General features: G+C 40.1%; 1 protein-coding gene across 1 annotated transcript in view; it reads right to left on the bottom strand.

The window, feature by feature from the left end:
- Positions 1-18279, bottom strand: part of AFF2 (AF4/FMR2 family member 2) — a 359269-nt gene extending 340990 nt beyond the window's left edge. The window contains exon 1 of the mRNA XM_039717485.1: positions 18155-18279. The gene's annotated coding sequence lies outside the window, so the exon portion shown is untranslated. The remainder of the gene's footprint in view (positions 1-18154) is intronic.
- Between the last annotated feature and the right edge of the window lie 560 nt (positions 18280-18839).

The raw sequence follows: 18839 nt of genomic DNA, 5'->3' as shown, positions 1-18839 counted from the left end.
GAATTTCACTTTGAGTGGAAAAGCCACGCTTGGCAAGGAGTTTAAAAGCAGAATGTATTTATGTAAATATAATGAGATTATAGCTGATCTCCTTGACGTTATTCTTCCATCAAATGATGGAAACATTAGAAATGTATCTAAACTATTATAAAATACCTAAATATTGAAAGGAAACCCTACAGCTAACTACACTGAGGCAACACCTGAAAAGCCTATTGTCCTCCCTGTTAGGAATAGATAACTCTTTGTATGTTGCAGGTGACCAAAACTAAACACAGTTTGTTACAGATAACACTGCCAATCACCAAGGAGCAGCTGGTGGAAGAATTGACCTGAGTGATGACAGACCCTTATATTGCTTGTTCACTCTGTTTGAATTTTAAAGACCAAGAAATAAAAATTGAGGCCAATGATGTATTTCTTTTATGCAACTGAAACATGGTATTCATGAGTATACCATATTTATGTTTTTTAAAAGGCAGAACAATATTGCACCACTACACCCAGTTACAAGAGCAACTCACCAAGTCAATGGTCATACTTGCAAATTAGTTTCAGGCTCCTGGTAGACATCAAAAAAAAAGTCAATCAAGGGCTGAACTGCCAACTACCAGCATAAGGTGAACAATATTGCACCACTACACCCAGTTACAAGAGCAACTCACCAAGTCAATGGTCATACTTGCAAATTAGTTTCAGGCTCCTGGTAGACATCAAAAAAAAAAAAAAGTCAATTGAGGGCAGAACTGCACCTACCAGCATAAGGGTATTTAAAATGTAGAACAATATCTATCATCCCAATTGCGACCTTAAAATTGCATAACAGGTCATTGTTGGGAGAAAAAAAAGTCAACCACAGACCAAGGTAGTCAAGAGACTGATTATTTGACTGAGGAAAAATTAGTATACTATGCATAGAGAGGTTTCTTTTTGGATTACAGTGACAAATGCTTCCTGATCTTTCTAAGACCTGCACACATTTGCTGATGGTTCATTCAACAGCCCTTACAAGAGACAAAGATTTTCTTAAGTAGGTGCTTGAAACTGCACTAGCATTTTTAGAGGAAAATCAAAACAGTTCCTTTGGCCCTGGTTTGTGAATGTAGTTTCAAGCATAAAAGTTTTAAAAATTAGAGTAGAAGCCTTTTGGAAGGCTGCACACAGAAGAGACACAGCACAGTAACTATGCAAGTAACTAAACAAATACTTAAGTCAGATAGCTGCTGTATTTTTCTGCATTTTATTTTAAAAATCTTTATTTATTTTAGATATTTTTTCCTGATAAAGGTACTTTATACTTTCCACATTTCCTGTTAGCAGCAAATCCACAAACTCCTGAGTACTACTGCCATTATGCAAGAAGAGTAATTTTAGAGGTCAGTTCAGGTCTTCAATTTCTGAAATTCGGTTTTGTCACATACGTTTCCTGACAACTGTGTTCCATTTTCCCCTGTTGCAATATAGAACTATTTGAACGTATTTTAAAATTAGTTATGCTAACCTGTACTTCACAAGCAGTCACAGTTTTAAATTATAGATACCCAATAGAAGGAGCAAATTGGAGTCATTGAATCCTTTATACAACATTTTTGTAAAAATTTAAACATCATTTTGAGAAGCAGAAAACGTACTAGTCCAGTGATATCTGTCATTACTCATTTTTCATATGCTCGACATGATTATTCATTACTCAGAAGTGACATAGTTAAATGCTAACTCTTGCTAAAATATTGATCATAATATGTGGGGGCATATAATTTATCTGAATCAAGTGAAATATGTTTTCCTCAGCAAGATGATGAAAGCTTGTCTCATTACAGCATCATTTCTACTGAAGTTTCCACCATTAGTTAGTTTAATGACTCTGTGAACATTTTAATTGAGAAGATCCCTCTGTAAGTTGCTCATTCAAGACACATGGATGGGTTTAGATTTGGGAATGAGAGAAATGTGCAGTCAGCTGTGCTCAGCCTGAGAGTGCAGGCAGAAAGCAGAGAACCAGGTACAACAAAGTACCCAGATCAGGAGGGGCAGGAGCATTTGGAGAGGAAAAGGCAAGGCATTGCAAGCCAGGAGATGTTAAAGGATGTAACTGGCAAGTAAGAATACTCAGGCTGGCAATGTGATGTACAAATATGTGTTTGCTTAAATTGTTCTCAACCCCTCAAAAAAAAAAAAAAAAATGCACTGAGGCCACTGGAAAACTGCACTGCCCTTTGAAAGTCAAACCTGGTAAGAAAAGGTAAACGTGGCTATGACCAGCCTGGTTTCACTCTGAATATGTATTTCATAAAGGAGAACAAATTAACCACACTCTTGCATCATCCCCTGCCTGCACATGATTCACATACATTCAAAGGAAAAGGAGCAAACCACTGTTCAGTATCAGCTGCGTGCAGCTGGTCAGCAGATCTGTTCTAGTGGTGCTCTGCTGTTCTCTGTGGGGATGAGCTGGGGCTTTCCACTCCCACAAAGTCTGGTATTGCTGTCAGGAGTGCCACACCAAAGTGCTTGACATCAAAATATCTCATCCTTGAGACTGATAAATTAAGGAAGGTGTAACTACTGTAGACTGAGTTCCCTCTGCCTAAGTGGAAGTGGGGTCATTCCCACCTGTATGTGCACTTCTCTGAAAATAGAGTAATCTAGGAGGAAAATGGATACATGTCCTTATCTAATCAGAAAAATAGCCTGGAGATGGTGAAAGACTTTTATTTCTAACTCCTAGCTCCTGAAACAAAAGCTGAGAAGGGCTTGAGTGATTTGCCTGAAATCACAAAGTTCTACATATTTCAGTCTGAATGTCAGATCAAGCAAGAGGGCAAGAAGAAAGAGCCTCAAGTTGTGCCAGGAGAGGTTTCAGATTGGGTATTGGGAAAGATTTCTTCCCTGAAAGAAAAGGCTGTCAAGCATTGAACAGGCTGTCCAGGGAAGTGGTGGAGTCACTGGAGGTATTTACAAGATGTGGGCCTCAGGGACATGGTTTAGTGATGGGCTTGGCAGTGTTTGGGTAACATTTGGACTCGATGATCCAAAAGGTCTTTTCCAGCCTAAACAAATCTATGATTCAGCTACGTGGAAGCATTACTACCACACTGCATCTCGCATTTATGAGCAGAGAGAGCAGAGAAAGCACAGCAATTTAAAAATGTCATTTCTATTAGGAAAAATGGAAGAAGAGGAATATCTGAATATTTCTCAGAATGCTGTTTTATTAAATGTATCCAAACCTGGAAACCTTAAGCCTAGAAAAGAAGAAAAAAATTAAATCTAATAGGATCCATTCTAAACAGTCACACATTCTACATAAAGAAAATGAAGTGTTTGACATAAACACATCATAAGCAAGATGATTTACATTATTTGCACTTTGTTTCTGATTATTTGATATAAAAACACACAACCCTGCCTTCATTTCTAACTTGTTCTATAGAACCTTTGCTGAACCCTTCTATGAAATCATGCACATGCAGGATCAAAACAGAGAGATGGGAAGTAGAATGTGCTTCATTATGGCAAGTACAGCTCATATCCTCCTCCACAACACAATTTATTAGTATCTAATAGAATTGTAATGTTTCTCATTCTACATTTTTACAGCTGCATCAAAATATTAAAGTGTGAATTGCAATTAAACTCACACAGTGCTCTTAGCATAATTTCCCTTGTATTAATACTTAGCAAACCAAGTTATTGGCGTAATATTACTCTTGATACTGGTTGTCATAAAGGGATAAAGCCTCCAAATAGTAATAAAGTATATTTTACTGGAGAGAGAGCAGCAGTACAAAAAAACATTATGCTACTGGAGTTGTTAATTTCTGTGGAAGAGGGTGGGGAGAGAAAGGCTTTTGACTCCTTAAATTATAGTATGCAGGTTAGTACATCAACTCACTTTAATCTCTCTAAACAGGTAATTTACTTGCTTTCTGAAAGCACCCATGTGCAAGAAAATGCTAGTGCTCTCCAGGGATGATTCTAAGATTGATTGCTTGGCCCTAGTCACCAATGATGATATGAATTCTGCTAAGCTCCATTTTAAATGTACCTGAAATATTTAAATATTTTAAAGGGGTAAAAGTGGAGAGGCAATATTTGTTTCCTGTATCCTCAATTTACATGTGTGTGGTCAGCTTAACTAAAGAATTTTGAATCAGAAGGGCTGAACTACTACTTGCAGCTGACAATAGGTACATTTACTTGGGATAGAACAATTGCAGGTGGGACATATCCCTGCTTATGTTATCCCAGAAGTTGTTTTGTATTTCCCAGCTGCTCCTTAGATTTGCAGTTGGCTGTAGCTTTTTGTGGTTTTTAGTTTGGAACTGAACTCTGCAAAAATGTGCTCATGGGAGAAATGGAGAGCTTTAGCATTTTCTTATGGAGGGAAAAAAGTGGCTAAATTAAATGCCATTAAGTAGACATGACTTCGAAAAGATTGTCTGGGCTGGATAGTTCTATAAAAGCATCTAGAAGTAGAACTCAAATGTCAAGAATTTCCTTTTTCCTGCTTCATTTAGGAACACACCAGGTAAAACAAATTTTTTCATATTCTAAGTGCTGACCCATAGTGTAACCAGAAGTGGAGCTGCAGGATGGGCCAGCATGTTTTATCAGGCTGTACCTGCTTACCAAGGGCTGGAAGCAATGAGGACTTGGCCATGCAGGCTGCAACCAAAAACCCAGTGAGGTTGTGTAGTCTCCTCTGTAAATCATGCCATGAAAACAAAAGACCATTTTATTAAGTTAACAATAAAATCCCAGTCTCAGGGTGATGCTGAACGAGGTTTTGAAAGATTATCTTGACTTATTTCAGATAGGTTTGTGGTTTTGCAGACATTCAGTATGTGTTATTGATAAAGGACTCAGTTTCTTTCCAGCTTGCAAAGCTGTTTTTGTCAGTGGAGATTTCCCTCCCTTACAGAGGGAAGTCCCTTTGCACCATGATTAAATACCACTGGGTAGGAGAGGTGAATCTGAACAGATCCCCAGATTCAGGTCCATGCAGTTTCACACATCATGGAACAAAATACAAATAAAACAAACCTTCCAAAACTGCTGCAAGTTCCAATCCTACCTTCCATTGATGTTAGATTGTTTTTAACAGATTTGGCTTCTGTCTGTGACAGTTACTGATGATAAATCCTCTGATCTGGGTAGGCTGAACATGAGGAGTCTGTATCACAGCCCACAGAATCAACACCTTGGTGTCTGTCATTTGCTGTGTCATTCATGAACTGCCAAGATAACTGCATCACTGCAATGTGTCACACATCTCAGATTTTGCCTCCCATTTTCTTCTCCCTTATATTTTATCTGTCTCCCTGAAATGTAATCTATCCTGCCTAAGCCACCAGCTACCAGAAAAGACCAAAGTACTTGAATATGATGAAAAGGCCATTAATTGCCACCAGGCTGACCTCCCAGCAGAGGCTGCCTCCCTCCTCACTCAGCATGGAGAGGTTGTTCTCCAAACTCTGTGCTGCTGTACCCAGCACAATAATCACTTCTGAGCTGCAGCAGTGGTGACATCATTTTGCTCATGAGGCTGTGAGAACATGGTGAGCTAAAGGCTACAAAAGCAGTATGGTGACAGTCTATTTAAAAAAAAAAAATGTTAAATTTTCAAAGGCCTAACCCAGAGTTTATTTAAATTCAGTAGAAATTTCAAATGTGGCCCCTAATATCTTCAGCACATCTTGGAGGGACCTTCAGCACCCAGGGCTGTGGATAAATTTACCCATCTAAGTTTGGCTGAAAATAAAATTCTCCATTCCTTCTCCTCTATTCCTCATGGCATGTTTCCTAACAGTATAATTTACAGAAAAAATTATCAAAATATCATTAAGAAATGTCAGTACTCTGAGCTGAGCTCCTTTCAGACATATAAGTAGTGTGTGGCAAGCATAATAATAGTCATGATTAGGAGTGTCCTTTAAATCACAGGAATGGGAGGCAGAGTGAGTAGATGTACCCTGTTCCATCTCTGAACTGGCTCTTTGTGTGACTGTGAACAAATGCATAACTAGTAAATGCCTGGGCATAACTCAATTCTTTCATGCCTCTAAAGATATTCATACTTCTGCACTACCCAGCAATAGCAGTAACATCATCATTTTCTCCCTGTGCATCAGGATCCATGGGCAAACCTGTTCTGGGGCCAAGAAGAGACAAAGCAGCAGCTGAACCACAGAGAACAGAGGGATCCTGGACATTAGCAATGGACTCAGTTACCTCAGAGTTAGATGAGGAAAGGGGAAAGGACCTACAAGAAAGAGCCATAGTACTAAAGAATGTGTTCTGCACAAGCCCCACCAGTTCTCAGTGTCCTCCCAGCCCTGTTTCTGCTGACAAGACCACACACACAAACCAAGGCAGATGTGCATGTGAGAAGTGATCCATTTGTCCCACAATAGTGTTACTCTAAGTAGCCACTTATTAATGGCACTTAGAGCTACATCTGAAAAGAAAAATACATTCTTCATTGCCTGCTCTTTACCTAAAAAGAAATAACAGCGTGGCCTCTGTGGAAAGCACACTCAATAAATGAATTTGGGTAACACCAGGAGCTTTGGTAAAGTGTTTAATAGCAAGTCTGAGAGAAACTGAGAAGAGAATGTATGCTAAGATAATCAAGCACATCTCTGTGTGCAGCACTATATTTGTGTTGACTGCTTCACATTTTGAAGGAAAAACCCATGAGACAACAGAAAGGGTGAGCCCTCAGAGCATTATTCCAGGGAGTTATTCCTGGCTCACTTCCATAAAGGATACTCCCAGGGTGGATATTTCTATTCTAGAACACAAATACCTCATTTTGGATTCCTTTAGTTTTTTTTTAGAAACAGTAGCTCACCTGTTATATTTGGCAGATTTTGCCAAATCCTCTTCCCTGGGTAGACACCCTCTTTATTGTAAGGAGTCGATTCTTAGGTCCAGGTAAAATACAGTGTGACCAATCTAGACATGAATTAAAGGGAAATATGTGCATGAAGTGTTTAATATATGTAACACCTGTCAGGGATGCTGTGGAGTTCTAGATCTTAACTGTAGCTCCAGCCTAGGACCAGTGGATGGAGAGGTGCAGAAGCTTCAGTTCACTTGTGGCAGCATTGCCATGAGTATGCCTGTGTCACTGTCAGTCACAAAACAGGCACCCCAGGAGATTTTCGGACAAGCAAGCTCTTGATCCTCAGAAACAGTAAAGGAGTGGGGTCAATCCTATCAAAGGGTTCTCTGTGAGCCTGTTCCTTTCTCAAAACAAGCTCTTCAAATCCTAAATCCACCTATGTCTAGGTTGCCAGATTTGAAGCAGATACCAGATTGTTTTACTTCCTAAGTTTGGACATAGCAAACAAATGAAAAAAAACCCCAAACCAACCCAAACCCACAAAGTAATACACATGGGAGATGTGAGCTTTTCTTAAAGCTCAAATGATTCTTTCATAAAACAAAATATTTCTGTTTGCCTACTCTTGCTGTAAATGTAATCAGTGCCAAAAAGTACATTGGCTTTCCTAGCCTCATTTGTCCAGCTTAGTCATAAAGTGGTAAAGAAGCCAAAGCCTGGGTGCCAGCTAAAACTGTGGCAAAGCCACAGGTGAAGACTAGATTGTACTGTCCTTCTGGTGCAAAGAGCGAATAAAGGCACCGAAAGAGGATTTGACTTATAGACAAGGCAACAGTATTTCTGAAATAAAAGATTGGAATATTTTCGTGGTGACTTTTTTAGGGTCATAAAGAAGACAGAATGCCCATTTACCAAGGCTGTGTGCTGGTGGTGTTGCTGCCAACCCACGACGTGACAGCCACACTTGCGTATCACTCCAGTGCAGGTTTATTTCCAGACACTCTGTGTTCTGGAGACATTTATCAAACGCCACCAAACTAATGTTAACATCCACTTTGAGCAGAGGAACAGATTTAAATGTCTCTGCTGATCTGACTTTCTCTCTCTTCTGTTCAGCAGACACATCACTTGCTCTCTGGACTGTTTATTCCTGGCAAACATGGAACAAGTTCTTCTCAGCCTTGGAAAACAAGCAACTTGTAGTAATTAAGCCAGAAAGAGAAGCAAAAGAAGAAAACCGGATCACTGAGATGTCAGGAAAAATAAAGAAATTTCTTGGATATCATAACAGGAGAAAAAAAAAAATCAGGATTGTCCCAAGTTTTGTTGTAGAAGAGACAATCAAGAAGGCTCTTGAAAAGAAGGTAAGGATTACATTACAGTGCTCATACTGTGACTTCTCCCAGCTGCCAAAAGGGATAGCAAATCCAATAGCTCATGACCAGAAATAAAGAGCAATTGTAGCTGGGCAAAACAAAATTGATACCTTTAAATGCATAATCTTTAAATATATAATCTTTTATGCTGGTGCCTCCCAGCAAAGAACAGAAACTGGACTGCTGGGTTTCCAATGTAAACTTGTGGCATCCTGCTTAATTCCACTTTTATTTAATGCCTCTGTCCTTTATGTGGCATTAACTTTAATGTAATATTGAAGGCTTTGTTGTTTTTTTTTTTAATGGTGTCATAAGTGTAAATGTAATAGTTATATAACAATAACAATAAATCAAGAAGGTACTAGAGTCACTGCAATAACTAATAATAACATTAAGACACAGTTTATGATGTATCTAAAGTTCAGTACCTTAGAGAGTTAATTAAGTCCTAAGTTAATTGGTAATGATCTTATTTCTAGACAGGAAATGTAGCCAATTAGCTTGTTTATGCTTAAACAAGTAACTGAGGTCATAACAAGACTTTTTGGGGTGTTATTGATTGATTTGTAATTTGTTAATTAATTTTGATTGACTTTACAAGTATCCTGCTTAATTCTTTGCTTCTAGGGCGATGAAGCTACTGACATGACTGGTGGCAATGTAAAGTCACAGTCTCCATTTTCACTGTACCAAACATGCAGTTTTCCCAACTCCACTTGTAAGATGCCACACTTACAAAGAAAAAGCTTTTGTGACAGAGTGCAAATCAAGGTACTGTTTTTATAACTTCATGCCTACCTTTACCCATCACAGAGTACATAGTAACAGCAGAGTTGCCAAATTGTATTTAACCATTCTGACTAGCACTGCTTTGTTACTTTGTATGTTTCTACTGTTAATTGCACAACATTACCATCTTATTGCTTTAGGAAATTATTACGTTGAAAAAATAATTAATGGATAAATATATGAAAACCAAACCCAGGCACTATTTCTCAGAGTAGAATTGTAGGACAGAAAGGTGACCTTTTATCATCGCAGCAGCATCTTGAAGTTTTTTAATTGCAAGTGGCTTCTTCCCACATAGCCTTATCCAGAACCAATCCATCAGTTATTACACAGATTTAAAAAACTCAACATAGTGTTAAAATTCAGCTCATGGGAAAGAAGGAGCCCAGAAGGACCATTAGCTCTTAGCATCTCCAGTGAAGAAATCTTTTAGCTACATAGTCACATAACATGGGATAAAATTAACAGCTCATCTACCTTGCCTTCTGCCATTGGAGACCAGAATAGAGGCACAGAGCAGTGAAATGCCAGCAGTGGGTGACAGTGCAGGGGTGTGCAGCTGCCTGGCACAGGCAGAATGGGGTGAGTTGGGCAGCAGAGTTTCTGCTGCTGCAAATTCCTGATCCTGGATGAGAGCCCTCAGCAGCACAGCTCGTGCACCTCCTGCCTCAGTGCCCCAAGGGACCAGCCCAAAACAGACCTTCTGTTCCATGCTGATGGTCTGGGTAACAGAGATGGCCTCTCTTTAGGAGGCAGATTAACCCTGAGGTAATTAAAAGCCACAAATGATATGCAGGAAATTCATATCTAACACTACAGAATCAGAGGCGACAAATCAGTTCCAGGAGGACAGAGTCTGAATTGAGAAAAAGTAACAAGACTGTTTTAAGATCAGAAGCGTCAATTGAGATGTTAACACTTTATAAAAGGCCTAAAAAAATGCAGATATGACCACATTTGAACCACTACAGCCTAGGTAACAAACAGAAAATAGTATGAAATTAATGCTACTTTTCTGCTGTAGATACACAGCAGTTCCACAGGGATAAAAATCCTTTCCTTCCTTATCCTCGTTCCCTCTTGAAGTTCAGTCCCTTTTTACCCTTTTTTCATTAAAAAATCCCATAGTTCAGGAATTAATTGACAAACCACGATGGTTTCTTCCCCCTTTGTTAATGGGCCTGTTCTCACTTAACAAAATATTGTGGCAATTTAGAAATTATTCTTTACATTGACACAGCACTCTTCCTAATTATATTTTATTTCATTGCTGGAGTTTTCTACTTCCTTCAAGTCCCACTTCAGTATCCCTTGAGTACCACTATTTCACTCTTATTCTGATTTTGGGCTGTACACTTCATAGCAAAGCATTAATTTTCAGTTTTATCATATGCTCAATGGTGAACACACCCAATCACTCCACCCTGACTCTCTTTGTAGCTGGATCAGTACTTCTCCAGCATGACCAGTTTCTCCAGTAGTGAAAGGTAGAAGTTATCCTTTGGATAAACACTTCCCTTGTAAGAATGATATGGGCTGATTTATCACACTTGTCTCCTCCTGCAGAGCTAGCACCAACTTCCTAGATCAAACTGCTTCCAAAACTTGCACTGTTTTGGAGGCAGCCACCCCAACACTGACGGAGGACATTTATTCACATGTGCTGAGATTTAGTCCAGAGTTTCATTTGTGTTAAGGTAGATTTATTGCCTAGGAATCATAGGACCAGTTGTAGTTTGAAACTTGCCTTTATTGCCACTGTTATCTAGAATGCAAGTCCACAACCATTTAGGAAATTAAATCAAGGTATTATGTCCCCAGTATTACCGTGGGAGGGTTCAGGAAAAAATGAGCATTTTATAAGGAAAAGCTATGGGGTTTTCTGTCCTGCTTATCATAATTTTCCCTACTCTTATGGTGTATCTGTCACAACTGCATCCTTGAAGCTTCAGACTCTGCCATGAGCACTTATACTTTCTTTCCACACTTGCAGCCTAGTTTTTATTTCACTGGAGAGAGAGACTGCTTCCTTGCTTATCTTTCAGCTTTTGTGGTACAAACACCTTCCACCCAGCAACCTTCTCCCTCCACCTGACACAGGGGAAATCCCCATATCCAGAAATAAGGTCAACCCTCTCCTCACCAGGAATTTTGCTTTTCCTACAATCCAAAGCAAACATAACAGAGCCCGTGTTCTGGGGTGGCCCTGTCTGTAACTTTATTTTATACTGCGAGACAGCCGAATGTCTTTTTTCTAGGCTGGAAAACACAATAATATAAAACTGTCATGGTTTAAAAACCAAAATTACTCAGTCAAGTGTAGTTATAAAAATAAAATACACTTTAAAAAGAAATAACAGTAATGTCCTCATGCTGTATAAGACTTAGAACGTAGATAACAAGTGGTTATCAAGATTTTATTGTCATATATATTGATACAAAAGTTCAATATGCAACACATTTAACTCTCTTTAAGCAGACTGAAATAGGTCCTTAAGTAGAATGACAGAGAAATCCTTCACAAGTTTATTCACAGGGGTAAAGCCTGACCTCAGATGTACTTGCACTGTGCAATGCACATCAAAATAGAGAAGCCCAGACTGGCACAGGAACCCAGATCCAGGGGGATGAGCCACGTGTGTGAGGTGTCTCATCAGTGCTCATTAAGGTTTATTGGCTGTGACAAAGCACTCTGGCAGCACAGCCCCATGGGGCTGGTATTTCACTGCTGGAACTGGGGGCAGGTTTGGCCCAGTGACTCCACACACTGTTGGGTCAGGGTTAATTTAAGTTGCTCTTTCTCCCCATACACCATTTTACATTACAGAAATATTCATATTTCTGTATTCTTGAAGGCAGGGGCCAGCAAAAGGTGCTACTGCTAGGGAACAAACCAAAGCACTATGACAAAAGACAACAGTGACAGCAAATTCTCCTGGGCACCTTGGCTCTCCATGCCAGGCCAGGACTTAGACTGTTCTCTTTGGGACAGGCCATGCAAGACAAAGCAATGGAAACTTCTGCATCTGTGATCCTGCCTTGAATTTTATGTTCTACTTCAAAATGTATCTATGTTATGAAACTGTTATGCCACAAATTTTTCTCTCTTCCTGGTCTACGCTCTTTTGAGACAAGACTGCCTGTAGCATTTCTGCAAACCTCTTTCTTCTTGCCTAGTCAACATACACTCAATTAAAAATATATTAATAGCCACAATCCTCAAATACTCATTTACATAAAAATAGAGCCAAATGTACCCAATCTTATGAGCTACCTTTTTTGAACAGATAACTAGTGCTTGGAAAGCACTGTAAAGATTTGGTTGTTTCCTAAACAGTAGTGCCTGCACTGATGCTGTTTCTAGTACATGTGAGTTTGTGCTCATTCATCTTAATTACAAGTGGGGCTTCAAATAAAACAAATTAAATTCTGATGAGGTATGCAACTCTTAACAAAACTAATACCCTGCTCACAAATGCCATGCAATTTGTGAGTAGAGTCCTCTGGGTAACAACCAAGACAAAATGGGGAGATACAGACATATGAGAAGTTTAAGCAGATTGGCCTAAATTTGATTCTGAGGTTTTGGTTGGGTTTTTTTGTTTGTTGGTTTTTTGGTTCTGTTGTGTTTGTTTTTGAGGTTTTATTTTGTTGTTGTTTTTTTTCTTTTTAATTTTATGAGAAGTTTAAGCAGATTGGCCTAAATTTGATTCTGAGGTTTTGGTTGGGTTTTTTTGTTGGTTGTTCTTTTTTGGTTCTGTTGTGTTTGTTTTTGAGGTTTTGGGTTTTTTTTTTGTTTTTTTTTCCTTTTTAATTCTGTGTGATTTAAATAATTGTGACTAATCATTGCTCTTTATATAAATGTGGGGAGAAAAGGCAGGATGATCAGGACCATCTTACTTCATGAACAAAAAAAATATGTAGGTAAACATCATTGAATACAATCTGTTCCCAGAAATCATAATTTTATGAACTGTTGCAGCAATCCCATTTTATCAGCCATTTACTTGTGTTGCTGGTGGTGGGTATATGAGCAGCACATGGTCATTCTGACAGAAATAAGAGTTACCCTTTTCTCCAGCCCTGTCTTAGCCAATTCTCTCCCTCCCCTCTCTTGGTTATGGTTTGGTATTTTAATTTCAGATCTTTCTGGTTCATTGAAGACTTTTGGTTAGGTTTTTCTTTTGAGGGAGAGGGGGAGGAAGGTTCAGTTTATAAGCTAATGATCTTGTTATCCAACCCATTTCCCCTGTCCTCTTTTCAGTTGTTACAGTCATATACAGCTGCCCTCTACAAATTAATATTACCATTGCCATGCTTCAATGCTTTGTATTACCAGCCCCTTTAAACCTCTTACTTTTGAACAGTGTTGTGCAATAACATATTGAATAAATGAGTAACCACTTCATACTGTTTTTGTATTTATGAATAGCCAGAGAAATTTCTTTTTTGACAGTGAATGAGAAATTAGATGTACTTTAGATGTAAGGCTTCTAAAGTGTATTTTCAGTTGCTACCAGATGAAATCAAAGAGACAAAATTACTTTTTCCTACTTAAATATTTCATTGATTTTTCTTAGAGCACCGTGCTCCCTCCTCTGTCTCCAAGGCATGCATGATGATTCCCTGCCTATACCATAAGGCAACCTTATAGATCCACACCTGATCAGAGTATTTATAAAAAATGACCCACAGTAATGTTAAATGCATTTCAATGCACATATTCCACCTGCATAGCTTACTGTCCAGGAACTTCATAACAGAAGAAGTGAATTTTATTCTCTGCCTGACAGGCGTGTCTGCAAGAGCTGTGTCTGCAGTGCTAAATTACACCCATATTCTGCCTGCTCGTGGCTTCACACACCCCGTGCACATTAATTGTTGCAACCAGAAACAAAATTGAGAGAGGCATGTGGGACTGTGCATGAAAGGGGGGCACTCTTATTGAAATTCATGTATTGCTCTGCTTGATTCCCCAAGCCACACGTGGGAACACTCAGCCGTAGGCAGCTGCATCACTGTCTCGGGGAGAAGGAGGAACTGGGGCAGAACTGTTCCACTGTGTGCTTTCACTGTTGGTCACAGCTTTTCAGACATGCAAGGCATAAACCAAGAACCTGGCCTGTTGGGTTTCAGTGCCTGCAAACACACAGTAAAATTTACCTAGAGGTTCTGTGGCAATTGTGTACCAATTGATCTGCAGTTAATCAGACCCCAGCTATTTTCTAGAAGTAGAATGTAAAGCTCTACATTTTCTCATCAGATAAGAGCAAAAAAAGCTTATGCATTCCTCCAAACTGAGATCAAACTGTGTCCCCCAGATGTGCCAACAACCTGCCCAGCATTTTAGTGACAAATTTCTTTAGTCTCTCCAACACAGGAACAGCAAAACGCAGCATTTTTAAATAAAAAAGAAATTTCCTACTGCAAAGAAAGACCACACACAATTACAGCAGCACCCAAGTAAGTCTGCGTGTGTGCTTTGGCTCTCACCAAAGCCTTGCACAGCCCTTTGCTGGTGCTGTGCCTTAGAAGCACTGGTTATTTCAGCAGGAGACTGCACAGGGGCCATCCCTACATCAGAGTGGGCCTGAAAATAAAGATTCTTTGATTTCAACAGCCCATTTCTTAATTCTTAGCAACTGGTGTAAATCAGGAGCTTCATTCCAGTTGCTCCAGTGTAAAACCACTTTAGAGGGCAGATCCAAGTCTAGTCTTTCAACATGCAGAAGCACCTGGACTCTGTCCAGGCTGGACTGCTTGGCTTTCTGCAGTTTGGAGCTGAAACAAGGAGAGAGCTGCATTTCACACAGTTCCACTGCTCATCTCTCTGAACCTGACAGAATACAGCCCTCAGGGAGGTTACAAGTACGCTTTTTTTCTGGTTAGATCGAGTCTTGCAAGTGCAGATAACTTTTTAATATTTTAAAATACGTTTTGAATTACAATTGTAATTAAGCAAGGAGATTTTTCCCCCCATAATCACATAAAATGGCCCAAGCAATTTAATGTTCTAATTTTTATATTCATAGAGCAAATATTAGACTGTCCAGTTACATTATTGAACAATAGATAACGACCCTAGGTCATGCTGTATGTTCTATTTAAGAAGACATATAATAACAAATACTAAAAAAATATTATTCCAAAATTACAGGGGTTTTCATATAATTTTTCTTCTGGCTTCAAATTGTAATTCTAAAAGAGAATAAAGCCAATTTTTTCTTAACATTTTCAAACCACTGATTTCAGGACACTGCAACCCTAAGACAACCACATATCTTCAAAGTAGTTACTTAATATTTTTACATTTATGCCAGACCCCTATGAACCCATTAGTCCAAAACTAAAGGCATGGTGTAAGGTTATTCATGAGTGTCATCCCTAATTGAAAAAAAAGGAAGCTAATTAAATATATATTTGTTCAACACAAGTTAGGAAAAAACATAATTCTACCACTCCTATTTCAGATCCCATTTCATAAGCAGTCCTTACAAACATCTACTTTGTGATAAATCATGTTTTTTGAGGATCCCAAAACCTCACATTTTCCATAAATGTGTCCTTGAGCACTCTGCATCAGTTCTGTGTTCATACTTAACTGGCTCCTATCATACCACATTCTTCAGGAAAGCAGCTGCTTTTCTGTCTTTGGTGTTTTAAAAAAATTAAAATGAGACTTAACACTTTTAATTAGATGTTTAATTCATGCTTTTGTGAGCTATTTCCTTCCAATCTGAATTTTGTCACACAACTATAACGGGCTTTCCACTGCCAATTTTTTTTTTTAATGCTAACTCAGTGTCTCAAAGAATGTGTATTGCACAATTTGGTAAAGAATTTGAAAGTGAAAGTCTCATTTGTGAGTAAAGTAGGAACGCCTAGTAACTGGCACAAGCTGTGGCTGTAAAAATATGCAATGTTCAGAACAAAAACCCCTCCAAAACCAAGGGAACAGTTTAAACACATTTCATAGGGCATACAGTAAATACTAAATTTAAGGGACTAGTTGAAAGAGCAAATTGAGCAGAACATGGCTCTTACTGATGAGATACAAGTATTTCACTACTTTTGTGGTTTTACTTTTAAAGAAGCAAATGCAGAAATTCTCCTCAAAAACCAGATGAAATGTGAGTCAGCCATTTGATGAAGGTGGCAAAGAGGAGCCCAGTTTTCAGAAGGAGCTTCCTTTCCACCCTTCCTGGCAGTCAGCACATTCACAGCATTGCTTTCCAAATCCTTCAGGAGCAGCTGAGTGTCATTCAGCCAAATCATGTTCCCATTAGGAAAGCAGCACATACCATGCCTTTTTCTCAGCTGTCAGTTATTGTTTCTCATCACAGGAGAGGGTGAGCAGGATTTGGCCTGTCCTCAGGACAGTGTAATGGATTATCATTACTGCTAATGACTACGTTCTGTAGACCAAGAGTCCTTGTTTGCTGCACCTCCTGCTCAGGCCCAAAATGACCAGCCCTGTTAATCCACTCGCTAACCTGGCAAACCTGCTCACCCTCCTCTGAGCTTGCTGGACTCGTACAGCACCCACTGTGCACACCTGGGTGAGTCCCTTCAAACTGCACCTGGGCTCGACAGCAAACCCCATGGCTCACCAAGACACAAGCCCTGAGCCGAAGCCAGCTTCTAATCCCCAATGGAGACAGAACTCAGGATTTTCCTGATATACCTAATGTTGTTTGAAGCTGCTTGTTCTGCCTGGACACTACCACTCTCCTTCAGAGAAAGTATTTCTACATCTATACTCACATAAGCAGATTAAGTTACCTTTGGATAGGTTGGCTGAGAGTTTTCACATGCTTTTGAAAAGTGACCCTAACATCTAAAATCCAGGCAGGCTCAGAAATGCACAGTTCTGCCCACAAAATATGCAGTGTCCTAGTGCAGTTTGAGAGTCTGAAAACCATCAAAACAACTGTGATCCAAAAGCTGTGCTCAAAGCCTGGCTCTACCAGAAGTGCACTGACAAGCAAAAGTTGGTGGCCATGCTTCTTCACCATTCCTCCTTTTGTACAGACTCTGTCACCTGTACTTCAGCTGGCAGAACTGAGCCTGCATGCAGATGTTAAATTGTGAAGTATTATTGCTTGTGCTGCAGAACTGCCAAAACAGACAACAACTACAGCAAAAAAACTCTTGTCTTAGACCAATGTGGCAGGACAGGGACATTGCTGCTGAGTATTACCTGGCCTTGGATGCTGGTAAATATTGCCAAAATAACTACCAAGTTCTATTTATCAGTGTGAACACTCACAGAAAGTGTCATGATATTATCAGCATCACTAACAGAAGGTAGGAGAAGTGTGACAGTGCAGCCTGGACAGCCTGAGAACACACAGGTTCATGCCTTGGCTGAGCCCTTCCTCTCCTGGAGGCAAGGTAAGTGGGTCACTACCTGAATGACTGTGTTTGCATTGCTTCAGGTAACACCTTAGGTCACAACTTGAAAACACCCACAAAAATCTGTATCACAACCAAACCCTTAAATAACCAGAACCTTCATTTCACTCCAGTTAATGTGCAAAGATCTGCTGCATCAACCATTTATTTACTTACATATTTACTTCAGTCAAATTCTTGGCAAGAGCAAGGCCAAACCCTCAGCAGGCAGTGGGGGAGATGCTCAGAGTTTCAGAGTGCCCAGTAGAGATCACACATCCAGAGGCTGGCAATCAACCCCTCGCTGCAGCTGGTGACTGTGGGCTTGTGAGGGCATATTGTGCACACTCACAAACATCTTTAAATTTGACTTTCTCATCTGGGTGGCTGACTTCAGAAAACCACTCCAGACACCTCTCAAAGTGTTTTCTCAACTGGGAGCCTAGTTAAGTCACTTCAGGGGGAATTTAAATCAAAGATGGTTTTCTGCATCCAGCTGAAATGGATTGTTTAGTGATTACAGAAATACAACCCTTCAAGAGGGCTCGGGGTTCTGTGGAGAGGTAGAAATGCTGGGAGCAGTCTGCATGAAAGAGAGTAAATAGTCTTGTGGGGGGAAAGGCATTTTTCTCTTTTAGCGCAGCTACTAACAAAATAGCAAGGGTGGCTTACAAGGAAAACATGCAAACATTAGACTGCTGTGAATTATGCAATTTGGTAAGAGATAAAATAATAATCAGCTCACCATCAAGACCAAATCCCCAAGCTGCTCGTAGGATCATGATCGGAGCGGTGTTGAATCACCTCCTGAGCACACCTCTGGATCACGGCATTCCGGGCAGGAGCGCTGCTCCCCTGGCAGCCTCTGGGGGGGCACATCTCCAGTGACACACAGCTTCTCCTGGTGTCCAACCACTGCCTCTGGGGGGGGCACATCTCCAGTGCCACACATCTTCCCTTGGTGTCCAGCTACTGGGGAGGCACATCTCCAGTGACACACAGCTTCCCTTGGTGTCCAGCCACTGCCAAGGCACATCTCCAATGATCCACAGCTTCTCCTGGTGTCCAACCACTGCCTCTGGGGAGGCACATCTCCAGAGACCCACAGATTCCCTTGGTGTCCAGCCATCTCTGATTCCTTTATCTCCTCTGGAAGCACTCCCCTCCCTCCCTCTCACAGCTGTGAAAGGTTGGGGCTGGCAGTCACTGATGGGATAGTTCAGGGACAGCTGGGCTCTCATTTGTGAGTATAGGCAGGTGTCATTAGCTCAAGGAACCCTCCCTGGCTGAGTGTGTTTAAGGAGCTGTTGCAGGAGTTCTAGACTGCTTGATAACCTCGTTGTCACCTCCCCAGGTGGCTGTAATAAAAGTGGTGCAATTTTCTTTAGAAGGGCAGGAACCTGCAAAAAAATTAAATACTTCAGGTTAGT

Source organism: Passer montanus, unplaced genomic scaffold (assembly GCF_014805655.1).
Source record: "Passer montanus isolate IOZ18808 unplaced genomic scaffold, ASM1480565v1 scaffold38, whole genome shotgun sequence".
Lineage (NCBI taxonomy): Eukaryota > Metazoa > Chordata > Aves > Passeriformes > Passeridae > Passer > Passer montanus.
Note: the sequence above shows the minus strand (reverse complement) of the source record. Positions and strands in the feature narration are given on the sequence as shown.